This window comes from Saccopteryx leptura, chromosome 7 (assembly GCF_036850995.1).
Source record: "Saccopteryx leptura isolate mSacLep1 chromosome 7, mSacLep1_pri_phased_curated, whole genome shotgun sequence".
NCBI lineage: Eukaryota > Metazoa > Chordata > Mammalia > Chiroptera > Emballonuridae > Saccopteryx > Saccopteryx leptura.
Genome location: NC_089509.1, coordinates 72,502,599 through 72,518,719, shown reverse-complemented (window position 1 = coordinate 72,518,719; position 16,121 = coordinate 72,502,599). Strand labels below are relative to the sequence as shown.

General features: G+C 35.1%; 1 pseudogene; it reads left to right on the top strand.

Moving 5' to 3' along the window:
* Positions 1-1,507: 1,507 nt before the first annotated feature.
* On the top strand, positions 1,508-2,044 carry LOC136378741 (small ribosomal subunit protein eS12-like; annotated as a pseudogene).
* The last annotated feature ends 14,077 nt before the right edge of the window (positions 2,045-16,121 follow it).

Genomic DNA, 16,121 nt, shown 5'->3' with positions numbered 1-16,121 from the left:
AACCGACTTCTGGGATTCTAGTTACTCCAGCCCAAGCTCTGCTTGCCTCAAAGCCTGAGGTGATCAATATTGTTGCTCACATATTACCTGTAACCTATTGGAAGCATACCATTTGGGAAACTTTCATATTCTATCCTCTTCTAGCTCTAAACTCAAAAAAGGTTAGGGAAGAGGGGTGGAGATGAATATAATAAATATATATATGCCATATGATATGTATATTACATTATGTAATAGAATATACTTAATGCATATTTACTATATGGTATACATAATATATAATATATCACATAATACTCTATATTATACAATATAATGACGCAGAGCTCAGTTAAGTGACACATTTAATATTGATGTGACTTATTGGAAAGTGGGAGAGTTGAGAATGAGACAAATACAAATTAAGAGTTTAGGATTTTCTCTCAAAATTAGACAAATAGCAGCTGCTTTGATTGAGGGCTGTGTCATCACCCCTGTGGCCTAGTGTTTCTCTATTGTCACTGGAAAGAAGAGGTAGGAAACTGCAACTGAGAATTGAGTTCCTTCAAACTCATTGGGAGTGCAAAAGAGCCAGTTGATGTCTTTCCTCCCCTGGATAAATGGATAATCTTAATTGGCAATTACAGTAAAAAGAAAATGGAATATTTTTGTATAAATTGAGAGAGAAGTCAGCCTAAGTTCTGGCCTATAGCCAGAGGACTACTAACAATAAGAAATATATAACTTTTGATTTTTTTTTAAACCTGAGAATGTTGTTATTTTTATTTACCATAAAGGACCACAGCATATGGTTTTAATTTTTTCCTCAGACTCATTTCCAGTTAAGTCTATGTTTATCATCTTTTTTTATATATTAAAAAAGAGGAAGCAGCATCTCTAAAATATTATTCTGTACTTATGCCAATATATATAATGAAACCAGATAGTCCTAAAAAGTCTAGGTTGTATAGAACAGTATCCATGTGGCTGTATATTGAGTATATTATGTGGAAATTGAAAACCAGTTTGTCTAATAGGAGCATACAGTCAGAAAGCAGAGTCTAGAGGAGAAAACAAGCACACTGCAGTGTGGTGGAATGTGCAACTGTGTAGGTGCAGGGTCTGAAGGAGACAGAACTCACTGAGCCCAGACAAAAGGACTATAGGAGGCCCTGAAGAGAGTGTTTGTTGGAACTGAGTCTTCCAGGCACATGAAAGCATCAGAAAGCACTGCTCCTGTGGAATTAATTTCAAGTGGTGCTATATTATTAGGCATTGTGAGATGATGGGAGATGAGATTGGATAGTCAAGTAAGGAGCATAACAAGAAAGCCATGAAGAATTGCTAAAACATTTAGATTTTATCCTGAAAGCAACTGAGAGTCATTGGTGGATTTTATAATAGGACAATATGAATAATTTTGAACTTTAGAAAGATACCCTGGCTCTTTTTCCCAGCCATCGCCGAGTTGTGCGAAGGTAGACGTTTGGGTGCATGTTCAAGATTCAGCTCCATCGAACCCCCCACCATGGTGGGGGAAAGCATTGCTGTGTGAGGTGTAATGAATGTTAATACTGCTTTATAAGAGGTGCTGAAAACCACCCTCATCCACGATGGTTTAACAGGAGGAATATGCTAAGCTGTCAAAGCCTTAGACAAGTGTGTGTACCAATTTCAATATTGTGGGTTGGGACCAACGAGAACAAAACTGCAACCAAAGGAAGAAAGCATGAAATTCATAGTGTTAACCCCAAAATTCTGAATGGCACCTGTTGTACTGTTGTACAGGAAACATAGGAAGAGGTGCCAAGCACACCTTTGTGTGCTTGCATCCAACTATGATGAGCCTGTGTATGTGAAGTTGGTGGAGGTCCTTTGTGCTGAACACCAAATGAACCTAATTAAGGTTGATGACAACAAGAAACTAGGGGGATGGGTAGGCCTCTAAAGTCTCCAGGGAAAACCCCGTAAAGTGGTTGGTTGCAGTTGTGTGGTGGTTAAGGATTACGGCAACAAGTCTCAGGCCAAGGATGTTGTGGAGTAGTATGTCAAGTGCAAGAAATGAATAAATAAACTTGGCTTTTGCTTCTCAAAACAAAAACAAAAACAAAAGATTACTCTGGCACAAAAGTGGAGAATAGATAGGATGGCAGAGGAAGCAGGGAGGGAGGCTGGTTAAGAAACTTAATCCAGTGAAAACTGGTATAAATCTGAATTAAAGCAGTGGCAGTGTGGCTATAGAAGAAGGGACAGATTCAGACCTGTTTAGGAAAGGGATTTTGGAAATGGTTATAGTTAGGGAATGAGAGAAAAGGGGATACTGAGATTCATGTGGTCCAATTTATTGGGTGCATAATGGTATTTTCACAGTCAAAGGCTACAGGGAAAATTGAGTAGTTATAGTGTGTTATATTGATTATTGTCACTATCAATACTTCTATTTCTAAAATAGTGCCAAAATGCCATCTTATGAGAAGTTAATTATTGGCATCATAGGACAGGAAAAGTGACAAGAAAATTTTGCATTTTTGATGAGAACTGAACATTTGTATGAGGAAATGTACATAAATACTTGTTTGTAGTGACACAGTTCATTACTTCTGCATATCATTTTATTTTTATTGCTCCAACTACTTGCACTGGGAATCACCAAATAAAAATGATATAATATAATGAGGTGCTCAATAAGTTAAACCAATTCAGTTTTATGAAGACTACATGCTTAAATAAACCAATGTGCCAGAAAAGATAGGTTTTATTAACATAATGCAATTGAGAGAAATAAAAGTTTTCTTATTTATAATTTTGAAATATATATTCACTTCAATATTTTAGTATTTGTGATGCATTAGACATCTTTTAGCCATAGAAAGTGATTGCTAAGGAGTTTCAAAATTAAAAGAAATCTCAACTATACTATGAAAGTATGGATATTTAGCTAAAAAATTGGGAATATATGTAAATGATTATAGATATTCTGTGGCTATAGTCCATAACCTAACAGATTAGATTTGTGGAACATTTCTTCAATTTGTGATCTCATTTAAAATATGCACATGAAGTTACTGTAGTGAATCCATTGTTTATATTAGGAACCAATCAATAAGGAATAAAAACAACCTTTTTTGTTTGTTTCTAATTATTGCATTTCTACTTAATGGGTTCTTTAAACTATTGTGAGTGTAAAAAAGTAAAGATTTCTTTCTTAAAAATGATCGTGCTTACTTGTAAATTTTGGACCCAGAACATTTTTTTCTTTTGAATATATTGTTAGAAACTTATTCTTCCTTAATTTTGAGAAAATATCTGAAATTTTATATTTTAAAAATTAGCAGTCTGTAGTTATGATTGCCTAGTTCAATTTATATTTTTTACTTAATGCAGAAACCCAAAGAAGATTAACAAGAAAAATCACACTAAAAACTTACACAGTAGCTGTGAAAACCTGAAACCTAATGATATGTCATTGTGCTCTTACAATAAACCAGCACAGAATGCCTTTAAAGCAATGGGATGTCGGTATGAAGTAATTAGGGAGGAGCAAGTTGAGGTGTTAAGTTAGATGTGTTGTGGCCTTTTCTATCTGTTTCTATTTGCCTCCATGGTAACTATTGCTACTTCTCCAGCCTGACTACATTCTAGCTCTCAGCATTTTCTTTTACTGAGAGATATTCTTTGGTTTGATGCAATTTTATTTATTGCCACTTAGTTGGATTTTTTTTTTTTTTTTTTTTACAGAGACACAGAGAGAGTCAGAGAGAGGGATAGATAGGGACAGACAGGAACAGAGAGAGATGAGAAGCATCAATCATCAGTTTTTCATTGTGACACCTTAGTTGTTCATTGATTGCTTTCTCATATGTGCCTTGACCATGGGCCTTCAGCAGACCGAGTAACCCCTTGCTCAAGCCAGCGACCTTGGGTGCAAGCTGGTGAGCTTTGCTCAAACTAGATGAGCTCGCGCTCAAGCTGGTGACCTTGAGGTCTTAAACCTGGGTCCTCGGCATCCCAGTCCGAGGCTCTATCCACTGTGCCACTGCCTGGTCAGGCTTAGTTGGATTTTTAATAACAATAAATAAACAATTATATAAATTATTCATCTTTAGAGTATTAATCTACAGAGAAGTTCACATTTAGACTTGAATTTCTACTCCTTTCATTTTATTTACTGGAATATTAATTCAGCTAAAAACTAATTTCACAATAGTTTTGAACATTTTGGAGAAAACAATTACCTAATGGTCATGCCATTTGCATTATGAGTCACTTGTTCCAAATTTTGACTTCAGAAAGCTAAGAGGGAAAAGAGCCATGAAGAAATAATATTGTTAATTTATCATATTAACAAACTCAATGTTTTTCTCCTTTAACAATATATCAATAAAGTATTTTTAAGGTCAACTTGTTATTTTTATCTTATACTTTTCTAGCTATTAAAAATAATTAGTATGCTTTCTTCTAGACTTTGGAGGCAGACGAGTGGGGTATGAGTCTCACCTTTGCCTAATTCTACCTTGGTGACTCTGATTAAGTTACTCATCCTTTCTGTTTTTTTGCCTTCTTCATGTGCATAATAGAGGACGTTCAATCAATTAATATGTGTGACAGTTCCCAGCACAAAATAAGAACTGAGCACATGTTATACAAACTGTAGCTTTATTTCTGTTCAAAGGCTAGGGAGCAAAGATACGATATCCAAAGTTCTTCAAAAATCATGCACTGTATCCCAGTTTATATTTTTACAAAGATGTGCAACTTTATGAGCACATTATAATAATGACAAATATTAAGAAATTTTTAACAAAGGAAAATTTCAGTTATACTTTCAAGGTCTTCTATGTTTTTCAGAAAAGGTGTTTTGTGATACAGTTCAACAGGAAATAAAACAAATTGATGTGAGCAATATGCAATTCTGAAAAATATTTTTCTCTTAAAAGATCTAAAAGTATGTATTTAAGCATTTTTATTACCATTACTAAACATAAAACGTGGTACATGATGCAAAAAAGAATTGAGAATACTTATTACCTATGCTTGTATAATCAAAAGAGAAATGACATTTAAATATAGATCAATGTGAAAGGAATTTCAAGTCTTTACAAGTCAAGAAGAAAAGTCTTCACCCTGGCTCAATAGCTCTAGACAGGAAATTTAAAAAGATTTATTTTTTTCCCATAGTAATTGCATGGGCATGTAATTTTAGTTCTAGCCTGTAACTACATAAATCAACCTTGGTTATAGGATTGAAAAAAAATGAAACTATTTAAGCTTTACTTTTTTCCATTTTCTTCTTACACAGACAATTATCTAAAAAGTATTTTTATGTTGCTATAGAGGAAAATCCAATATTAAATATTTGCATATTAAAATTTAATCTTTATTCAATGCGATATTGTGCACAAAACTTATAATTCTGCTAATTGAATTAAAATAGAAAACATTTTATGTATACTATATAACAAAATTCTTGATGTGATTGGAAAATAGAAGTGAAAAGCCTGTTGATTAAATGTTTGTTAGTAAAAAATACTTTAGGTAACTAAAAAGAAGGAGTAAATTTTTGATGTCTGCTCTCTTATATCTTAGAATGATTGAAGTATCCCATACTACACTCTTGGTTTTCTCTACAAAAATCTATTTCCTCCATGTTTTTCTGTTTTTAAATAGGAACACCATCCATTTGTTGCCTAAGCCAGAAATCTGTAAATCACCTAGAAGTCTAAATAATCTTAACCCCTTTATTTCACCTCTTATATCAGGGGTCCCCAAACTACGGCCCACGGGCCGCATGCAGCCCCCTGAGGCCATTTATCCGGCCCCCGCTGCACTTCCAGAAAGGGCATCTCTTTCATTGGTGGTCAGTGAGAGGAGCATAGTTCCCATTGAAGTACTGGTCAGTTTGTTGATTTAAATTTACCTGTTCTTTATTTTAAATATTGTATTTGTTCCCGTTTTGTTTTTTACTTTAAAATAAGATATGTGCAGTGTGCATAGGGATTTGTTCATAGTTTTTTTTTTATAGTCCAGCCCTCCAATGGTCTGAGGGCCAGTGAACTGGCCCCCTGTGTAAAAAGTTTGGGGACCCCTGTCTTATATCCTTATCAGTTAAGTTGTTGATTCTACTGCTAAGACTTTTTCAATCATATCCATCCACTTCTTTCTGTTTCCATTGCCACTGCTTTAATTCAATCCCACATTTTTGCTATTGTAAATGATGCTGTTATAAACATTCCTCTACACATTTTTACGTGAACATATGTTTCATTTCTTGAGTATATACTTAAGAGTAAAGTTGGTTTGTCATATGGTAACTCTGTGTTAAGTGTTTTAAGGAACTGTAAAACTTTTTCCTAAAGAGATTTTTAAAATTTCCCCCAGCAATGAATGAGGATTCTAATTTCTCCATATCCTTACTAAAACTTGTCTGACTTTCCATTATGGCTCTCCTTACAGTGTGTGTGGTATCCTTTTGTGATTTTGATTTTTGTTTCTTTAATGATCAATGATGTTGAGCATCTTTTCAGGTGTTTATTGCATACCTGTTTATCTTCTTTGGAGAAATATCTATTTAGAACTTCTTAAATATAAACATTAAATCAAGGAGCTGTAGGTATAGAGAAAAATCTAATTCACAAGAATTGAGAGAAACATATAAAAAATGACCCTAGGAAAACAATAATAATTCAGGGCAAAGAAACAAAAGAACTCTCTCTGATAAATGACCACAGAGACAGGTGAGGTCTCCTGCAGTCATAAAAGAAGAGGTTCTGGAAAAGAAAGTTTGAGCAACAAAGGCTAAGTGTGTAGCTCTAAAAGCTGTCAGTTATATTATATTTTAACCATTTATTTGTTCATTGGTACTTAATTTGTTTTTATGTCTTGGCTATTGTGAATAATGCTGCAGTGAACATGGGAGTGCAGATATCTTTTTGAATTAGTGATTTTGTTTCTGTGGATACATACCAGTAGTGAAATTGCTGGATTATATGATAATTCTATTTTATTTATTTGAGGAATCTCCATACTGTCCTCAGAGGCTGCACCAGGGTAATTCCTACCACAGTGCACAAGCTTTCCCTTCGCTTTTCACATTCTCACCAATACTACATTCTTTCTTCCTTCTGCTCTTTTTCCAGATTCTCTACTCGCATCAACATAAAGGGGACTCATTGAAAAATACATAACACTTTTTAATGCCATTAAAAATGGTTTTCTAGACCATGGATATCCTTTATTACAAGATGTTATATCTTTTATTTCTAATTATTAGACAAGTAAAACTAAAATTTAGGTTTTATGTTGTAAAATGACCCAATTATATTATGCCTCAATAATAAAAATATCTTTTTATTGCCAAAATATTTTGTTAACACTGTACTTCTGGCAAATTTTAAAGACCATTTGATAAAGCACTTCTTATTTTTCTAAAGCTTACAGTTACTCATTGCTATACTATTTGATATTATTTATATTAATAACTATATCTTGTGTTAAAAATATATTCATATCTTGTCTCACCCAACACTTCTCTTTACTTCCCCTACCTCTTACCACACCTGAAATTCTGAATAATAAAACAGGATGTTTTTATGCTTGAATTATCTGGGGTTCTTTTGAAATGGTCATGAGGTGATAACAGAAAGATTTGCTCTTCCACCTTATAAAACAGAAAGATACTAGAAATAATTAAATTTCTTTTGGTCTTTTTCAAATGTATTTATTCAATTTCCAATTACCAAATTTGAGATAAAAGAAAGACTGGTGAATCTGAAGAAAAGTAGTCCTTTTAGTTTACTAATGTATCTGCAAGAAGATTAATATAAACACACATCAGTAATTGGAAGCACAGACATGTTCAGGCATAAATAATTTCTTTCTAAGCTTCATCAATCAGAGATTATCATAGTACTTTAGAATATAAATCAAAAGGCCTAACATTTTTTAAGGATTGGCACGGTTAGAAAAATGTTCGTACTTGCAGGGTAATCTTTACATCCTTATAAATTAGTTCTGTGTTATAACTTAAGAAAGGATTCTGCTCTTTCATTCTGCTAGTGCTGATTAACATAAGGGATTAGCTAGAATTGTTAGCTTTATTACCATGGCAGAGATAGATAAATAGACAGCATTTTTAAACCAGCATTGGTGAGAAAACTTGAAAGGCACAACCAGGGATGTTTCTTGTCTTACCTGCCTACAACATAATAGTGGCAAAAGTATAAAGTTGCTGTCAGGATTTAACCAAAGCTTGGAGGAGGCCCTTCAGAGCCCCTCCAAATGCATTTTATACCATTGTCTTCACCAACGAGGTATAGCAATATTTTGTTTGGTTGTATGCTTATGATCAAGATGGATCAAAACTTTCCCTGGTTGAGTGGCTTCAACAGTAGCAAAATTGTTGTTTAGCCTTGTGCTTCACATATGGAGAATGCCTACCTCTCTAGTGATTGTGGGACACATTTTACTGTCACTGTCCCTGAAGAAAGCTGCAGAGTCATGTCTTACAGAATGCTGCTGTAGAGTTTATTATCCAGAAACTATATTGTACTTATCACCCAAAATCTTTTCTTTTTTTTTTTTTTTTCATTTTGGTGAGAGGAGGGGAAATAGTGAGGCAGACTCCCACATGCACCCTGGCCAGGATCCACCTGGCAACCTTGTCTGGGGATGATGCTTGAATACCAAGCTATCTTTAGTGCCAGAGGCTGATGTACTTGGACCAACTGAGCTATCCTCAGAGCCTGGGGTCATGCTCGAACCAATCAAGCTACTGGTTATGGGAGGGAAAGAGGGAGAGAAGGGAGAGTGAGAGAGGGGGTGAAGCCTATGGTTGCTACTCTCAGTTGTGCCCCGACTGGGAACTGAACCTGGGACGTACATATGCCAGGCTGACGCCCTATCCACTGAGTCACCAGTCAGGGTCATTGCCCACAATCTCAGGGAAGAAATGAAAGAAAAAATAGCATCAAAATGCAAGCTTTCCAGATTCACCAAAAAGTTCACCTACCTTGACCCAAAGTGCTCCCTTTAGCCCTGGTGACAATTAAATCTACTTCTTCAGGATCACACATTGTCATCTCCACATGAGTTTATGACAGCTCGCCTAATGCGACAGAGAATTTCAGCTTCCATGGGAGATTTCACCATAGTTTATGTAGACATAGCTAAATATTGCCAAGATAAAAGGTTCAGAGTTATCATCAATAATAAGGGAAACTAAAAATATTTATAACTGCATGAAAATGAAAGTATGGTATTTGTACTATAATGTTAAAATGGTGCTTAGAGGTAAATTTATTACCTCAATTGCATTTACTAAAAAGCAGAAAAAAGGTATATGTTCAGTCAAGAGTCTAGAAAAAGACAAACAGAGTAAACATAAAAAAAGTAGAGGTAAAAAAAAAGGATGAGTAGAAAAAATTAAATAGGAATATTAGAAATAAGTTAAAAACCTGTGTATAAATTCTTAGCAAGAATGATCAAATAATGAAAAAAGAGGCACAAAAAAATTAGAGTTGCACCATAGAAAGACAGCATAACCTGAAATATATTAAGGTTAAAAAAGAATCTTAGCAGTCTGTGAACAATTTTATGCTTATACATTTCTTTCTTTTTTAAATTTTATTTAGAAAATTAAGTTTAACAAGGTGACATTGATCAAAAAGAGTACATAAGTTTTAGGTAAACATTTCTATAGAACTCTTGATTATGTTGTATACCCATCACCCAAAGTCAAATCATTTTCTGTCACCTTATATTTGTCCCTCTTCACATCCTTCTCCCATCCCTCCCTCACATTCCCTTTTCCCTAGTCCCCCTTCCCCTGTTAACCACTTCACTTTCATCTATGTCCATAAGTCTCTGTTTTATATCCTATCTATATGTGAAATCATACAGTTCTTAGTTTTTGCTGATTTACTTATTTCACTCAGTATAATGAAGGTCCAACCATATTGTCATAAATGGCACTATGTCATCATTTCTTTATGGCTGAGCAGAATTCCAATGTATACATGTACTACATCTTCTTTATTCAGTCTTCTATCGAAAGATACTTTAGTTGTTTCCATGTCTTAGCCACAGTGAATAATGCTACTACAATGAACATTGGGGTCCATATGTCTTTACCTATTAAAGTTTTTGAGCTTTGGGGGTAGATACCCAGTAGAGGGATTGCTGGGTCATATGGTAGTTCTTAGTTTTTTGAGGAACCACCATACTTTCTTCCATAATGGTTGTACTACTTTACATTCCCACCAACAGTGAATGATGGTTATTTTTTCCCCTGCAGCCTTTCCAAAACTTGTTACTACCTGTCTTATTGATAATAGCCAATCTAACAGGTGTGAGGTAGTATCTCATTGTAGTTTTGATTTGTATTTCTCGAATAGCTAGTGAAGATGAACATCTTTTCATATATCTGTTGGCCATTTGTATGTCCTCTTGGGAGACGTGTCTGTTCAGGTCCTCTCTTCATTTTTTAATTGGATTGTTTGCTTGTTTGTTGCTGAGCTTTGTGAGTTCTTTGTTCTTTGTATATTTTGGATACAACCTTTTATCAGAGCTGTTGTTTGCAAATATCATCTCCCATTTACTTGGCTGCCTATTTGTTTTGTTGTCAGTTTCTTTTGCTGTTGCAGAAGCTTCTTATTTTGATATAGTCCCATTCACTTATTTTTGCCTTTACTTTTCTTGCCTTTGGGTCAAATTCATAAATTGTTCTCTGTGGCTAAGGTCCATGAGTTTCATACCTATACAGAATTCTTCTATGTAATTTATTGTTTCAGATCTTATATTTAGGTCTTTGATCCATTTTGATTTTTTTTTTCAGGAGGACAGACTATAGTCAAGTTTTATTCTTTTGCATGTGGCTTTTTAATTTTCCCAGCGCCATTTATTGAAGAGGTTTCTTTTCTCCATTGTGTGTTTTTGGCTTTTTGTCAAAGACGATTTGTTCATACATATGTGGTTTTATTTCCAGGCTCTCGATTCTGTTCCATTTGTTTGTATGTCTGTTTTTCTGCCAATACCATGCTGCTTTGATTATCATGGCTCTATAGTATCATTTAAAGTCAGGTAGTGTGATATCTCTGGCTTCATTCTTTTTCCTCAGGATTGCTTTAGGTATTGGGGCTATTTTATGGTTCCATACAAAACTGGTAATTTTTTTGTTCTATTTCTTTAAAAAATGACATTGGAATTTTGATGGAGATTTCATCAAATTTGTATATGGCTTTGGGTAATATGGCCATTTTAAGTATGTTGATTCTTCTAATCCATGACCATGGAATATTTTTTTTTTCATTTTATTGTGTCTTTTTCAATTTCTTTCAATAATGTTTTGTAGTTTTCAGTATACAAGGAGTTCTTGGGTTATGACAGTTCCATTCCTACAACAGTGATGTAACCTGAATATTTGTGTAAGTTGAAACAACCATAGCTTAAGTCATTTACCTTTTCTAACACAGTTATGAAATCATAATCTAGAACATAAAAATACAACTAAGCCACAGAAAAAAGAAAAGGACATAAATATACTGTACTGTACACTGTACTGCAGTAATAGAAATAAATGATAAGAAATGAGTGTAGAAAAAATTTCTTACTTTTATTTCTGTGGTTGGCTTGCGCACTGGAAGGGGCATTGCAAGGTAGGAGAGAGTGACCTATTGGGAGGAGGAAGCTGGAGAGGCAGGAGAACCTGCAGAAGGTGCTGGAGATACTGAGTCAGGTGAATCAGGATTGCCTAAGGAACATACAAATGATTCTTCCTGTACTACAGGTGTTTCATCTTGAGAAGCAGCTGATGTAGGCCTCACTACCTTCATAAAGAATTGTTCTAGGGTAGTCTGGAAGGTTGATGATTTTTTTCCCCAAAATCTACCTATAGCATTGCATGTTATCCATTAACAGCTCTGTAGACCTTACTGAATCTGTCATCACTGGGACCCTCAGCCTGAAATTTTGCCAAACTATCCTCCACCATAGAAAAACCTTCTGCCTAACCCTTGGTTGTGAATCTCTTGGGTTCTGGGGTGTCTATTGCTTCCTCTTTAATCAGCTGCTTCTCCAGCTGAATGAGGTCCTCAGCAGACAGCTCCTCTCCATGTGATGCCAATACCTGAGTTCTTGTTGCTACAGTAGAGCAGCTAAGGCCTAGCACATGTCTGATGTTTGTCACTCATTCTCCTTTTTCTGATGTCTTTACAGTGTCTAATTTCCCTTCCATCATGATGTCTTTCCTCTTCTTTGAGGCACTACCATCTGAAGATTCTGACTTTCGTTTAGGAGCCATGATAAGTGCCAAAAAGTCATGAAACAAAACAACACAAATGGAACGCTTGTGCTTTTAACAGTCCAAAATGGTGTAGGTAAGCATACTGGGGGACGCCAACTCCCCCACTAGCATGCTGCGTTACTGTGTATTCTTCTGCTGTGCGCAAACTAGTTTGCCCATGTAGTCCATAAGTACAATGTTAATGGCCTAAACCAAAATGTCCACATCTCAATTTTTTAAAGCTTTTATGGGAATGAGCGTCATAAACTCAAAACGTATTTTGAGACTCTTGTAACCCAAGGAATCCCTCTGTATAATAAAATGTTGTTAACAATAATCAAAATACTGCACATAAATTCCCAAGAACTTGTTTATTTTCTAACTGCAATTTTGAGAAAGAGATTTCTAGCATTTTTATTATGAATATATCGTATATATGTAAATATATAGATGTATATATTCTATTAGAGAGTAGAAAGAGAACAAAAGCCATTCAAATACTTTTATGAGGTACCTATAACTTTAATATAAAAAATAACTGTATTGCAAATAATATAATTATAGACTAATCTCATATGAACTGAAATGGTCAGATACTAACTTGTATATTCACAAATTAAATTTTTCATTAGGTAAAAATCAACAAAATGTTTCAGTCCAATAATATATATCAGAAATGCAACAAATTTTTAGTATCAATAGATTGAAGAGGGTGAGGGGTCACATCTGTATATGCAGAAAAGGAATTGATAAGTTTACCACTGAACAGGAGAAAATCTATCAACAACCTGAAAAAGTATATCTAAAGTTTTTTTATATCACATATACCAGTGGCAGAACTGTAAGAACATTTTTTATCTTTATTTTAATGTTTATTTCATTGACATTAGAGAGAGAGGAAGGGAGATAGGGAGAGAGAGACAAGGAACATTGATCTGCTCCTGTATGTGCCCTGACTGGGGATCAAAGTGGTAACCTCTATGCTTCAGGATGGTGCTCTAACTAACTGAGCTATCCAGCCAGGGCTATAATAGCATTGTTATTAAAGTCAAGAGTAAGAAAAAATGCTTTCTATCATTTTCTACCATTTCTTCATCATTGTAATAAAGGTTCTAACCAATGCAACAAGGAAACAAATGAGGTACAATATTGGAAACATGTTCATCTCTTTTATTCAGATGCTATAATTGCCTACATAGAAAATCTTAATCTATTAGAATTATGAGTTTAACAATTTTCTGAAGAAAACATAATAAAACGACTGACATTCTTATATAATGACCAGAATATATAATGTGCAAAGAAATATAAAAAAAGTAAAAGAACATAAAATTTATAAGATATCTAGGATTAGGCTGACCTGTGGTGGTGCAGTAGATAAAGTGTCAACCTGGAACACTGAGACCACTGGTTTGAAACCTTGGGCTTGCCTGGTCAAGGCACATATGGGAGTCAATGCTTCCTGCTCCCCTCCTTCTTTCTCTCTCTTTCTCTTCTTTAAAATGAATAAATAAAATCTTAAAAAATATATATCTATGATATATGTAGGATTAAATCTAGCAAATAACATGCAAAGCCTGTACTGGATAAAGCATATTGAAGTGTGTAAAAGAAGAATATGTAATGTTAAATCAATATTTTATTTTTTATTTCTTTTACAGAGACAGAGAGAGACAAACAGACAGGAACAGAGAGAGATGAGAAGCATCAATCATCAATTTTTTGTTGTGACACCTTTGTTGTTCATTGATTGCTTTCTCATATGTGCCTTGACCGTGGGCCTTCAGCAGACCGAGTAACCCCTTGCTCAAGCCAGCGACCTTGGGTCCAAGCTGGTGAGCTTTTTACTCAAGCCAGATGAGCCCGTGCTCAAGCTGGTGACCTCAGGGTCTCAAACCTCGGTCCTTCCGCATCCCAGTCTGACGCTCTATCCACTGTGCCACCACCTAGTCAGGATAAACTAATATTTTAAGAAATTATTCCTTCTCAATTTATAATAAAATGCAGTAACAATTCAAAGTTTCCCAATGAAAAGCGACAAACTGTTTCTAATTAACAAAGAAGAGAAAAGGGTCAAGAATAGAAAAATTATTCTGGAGAGGACTGAAGTCAGAAATATTTTCTAATTATTGAGACAATCTAAAGTATAGAAATTTAAGAAAATTGTATGCCACAAAAACATTATGGTCCTCTTGCCTTCTTAAATAATGGACTTCAAATAAAATATAATAAAAAAATTCAAATTCATATGAAGCATATGTGGGTTCTTCAGAAACAATCCTGTCCCTGGCTGATTGACTCAGTGGTAGAATGTCAGCCTGGTATGTGGATGTCCCAGATTTGATTCCTTGTCAAGGACACAAGAGAAATGATCATCTGCTTCTCCATCCTTCCCACTTTCCAACCCCTCCCACAGCCATGGCTCGATTGGTTTGAGTGTATTGGCCCCAGGCGCAGAGCATGGCTCAGTGGAGCCTCAGCCTCATCTGCTAAAAATAGCTTGGTTGCGAGCATGGCCCCAGATGGGCAGAGCATCAGCCCCAGAGGAGGATTGTTGGGTGGATCCTGATTGGGGTGCATGCAGGAATCTGTTTCTCTATCTCCCCTCCTCTTACTTGGAAAAAAAAAAAGGAAACAATTCTGTAATAGGATAGAAGTACTGTCAGAAGAAATGGATTAAAGAAAAGAAAAGCCTGACGAGGCGGTGGTGCAGTGGATAGAGCGTCGGACTGGGATACGGAGGACCCAGGTTCAAGACCTCGAGGTCACCAGCTTGAGCACTGGCTCATCTGGTTTGAACAGAGTTCACCAGCTTGGAACCAAGGTCGCTGGCTCGAGCAAGGGGTTACTCGGTCTGCTGAAGGCCCACGATCAGGGCACATATGAGAAGGCAATCAATGAACAACTAAGGTGTCGCAATGAAAAACTAATGATTGATGCTTCTCATCTCTCTTTGTTCCTGTCTGTTCCTATCTATCCCTCTTTCTGACTCTCTCTCTGTCTCTGTAAAAAAAAAAAAAAAAAAAAAAAAAAAAAGGAAAAGAAAAGAAAAAAGTTGAGACCTACTTTTGAGAGCCAGGAATTCAGGTACCAACTCTTTCAGTCTGGGTAGATTACTAATTTGTCACATTAATGGACCTATTCTTGCACATTATTGGACCAATACAATGCAATGAGATATGAAGTCTTCACACCTCTAACTTGCATGCTTTCTTCTTTTATTCTCTTCTCTGTAGGGACGAAAAGAGAAGTACAAATAGAAATGCTAGTTGTTGTTCTGTTTTATAGTATCTGCTTCAATGATAGATTTTTGCAATTAAAATATATCCTATTTGAATTCAGACTGGGATTGCCTTGTGCCTTGAGATCAATAGATCAGGGGATCATTTGATATGAAGATTGTATAGCTTTCTTCAATTGTTTTTGTTTTATTTTTTCCCACAGAGCATATAGACAGCTTTTGTTTTATCAGTATTTGATATTATTGTAAATGTATTAGATGATTATTGCTTGTGTTTAGAGATGAAATTGACTTTTGATCATACATATGTTTAGCCGTTATGCTAAATTCAGTATACACTATATTGTAAGTATGAAGGAAGAAGTATGGCCAGAATGGGAAACAGAGTAGAGGGAACTCAGTTTTCTTGAAAAGGATACTTTTGAAGTGAGATGTTTGAAAACATTTTTAAATTCGCAAAAGGTAATATTTCCTTTTTTTTCATGGCCCCATAGTATTCCATTGTATATACGTACCACTGCTTTTCTTTATAAATAAATTTTTATTAATGTTAATGGGGTGATATCAATAAATCAGGGTACATATATTCAAAGAAAACATGTCCAGATTATCTTGTTATTCAAT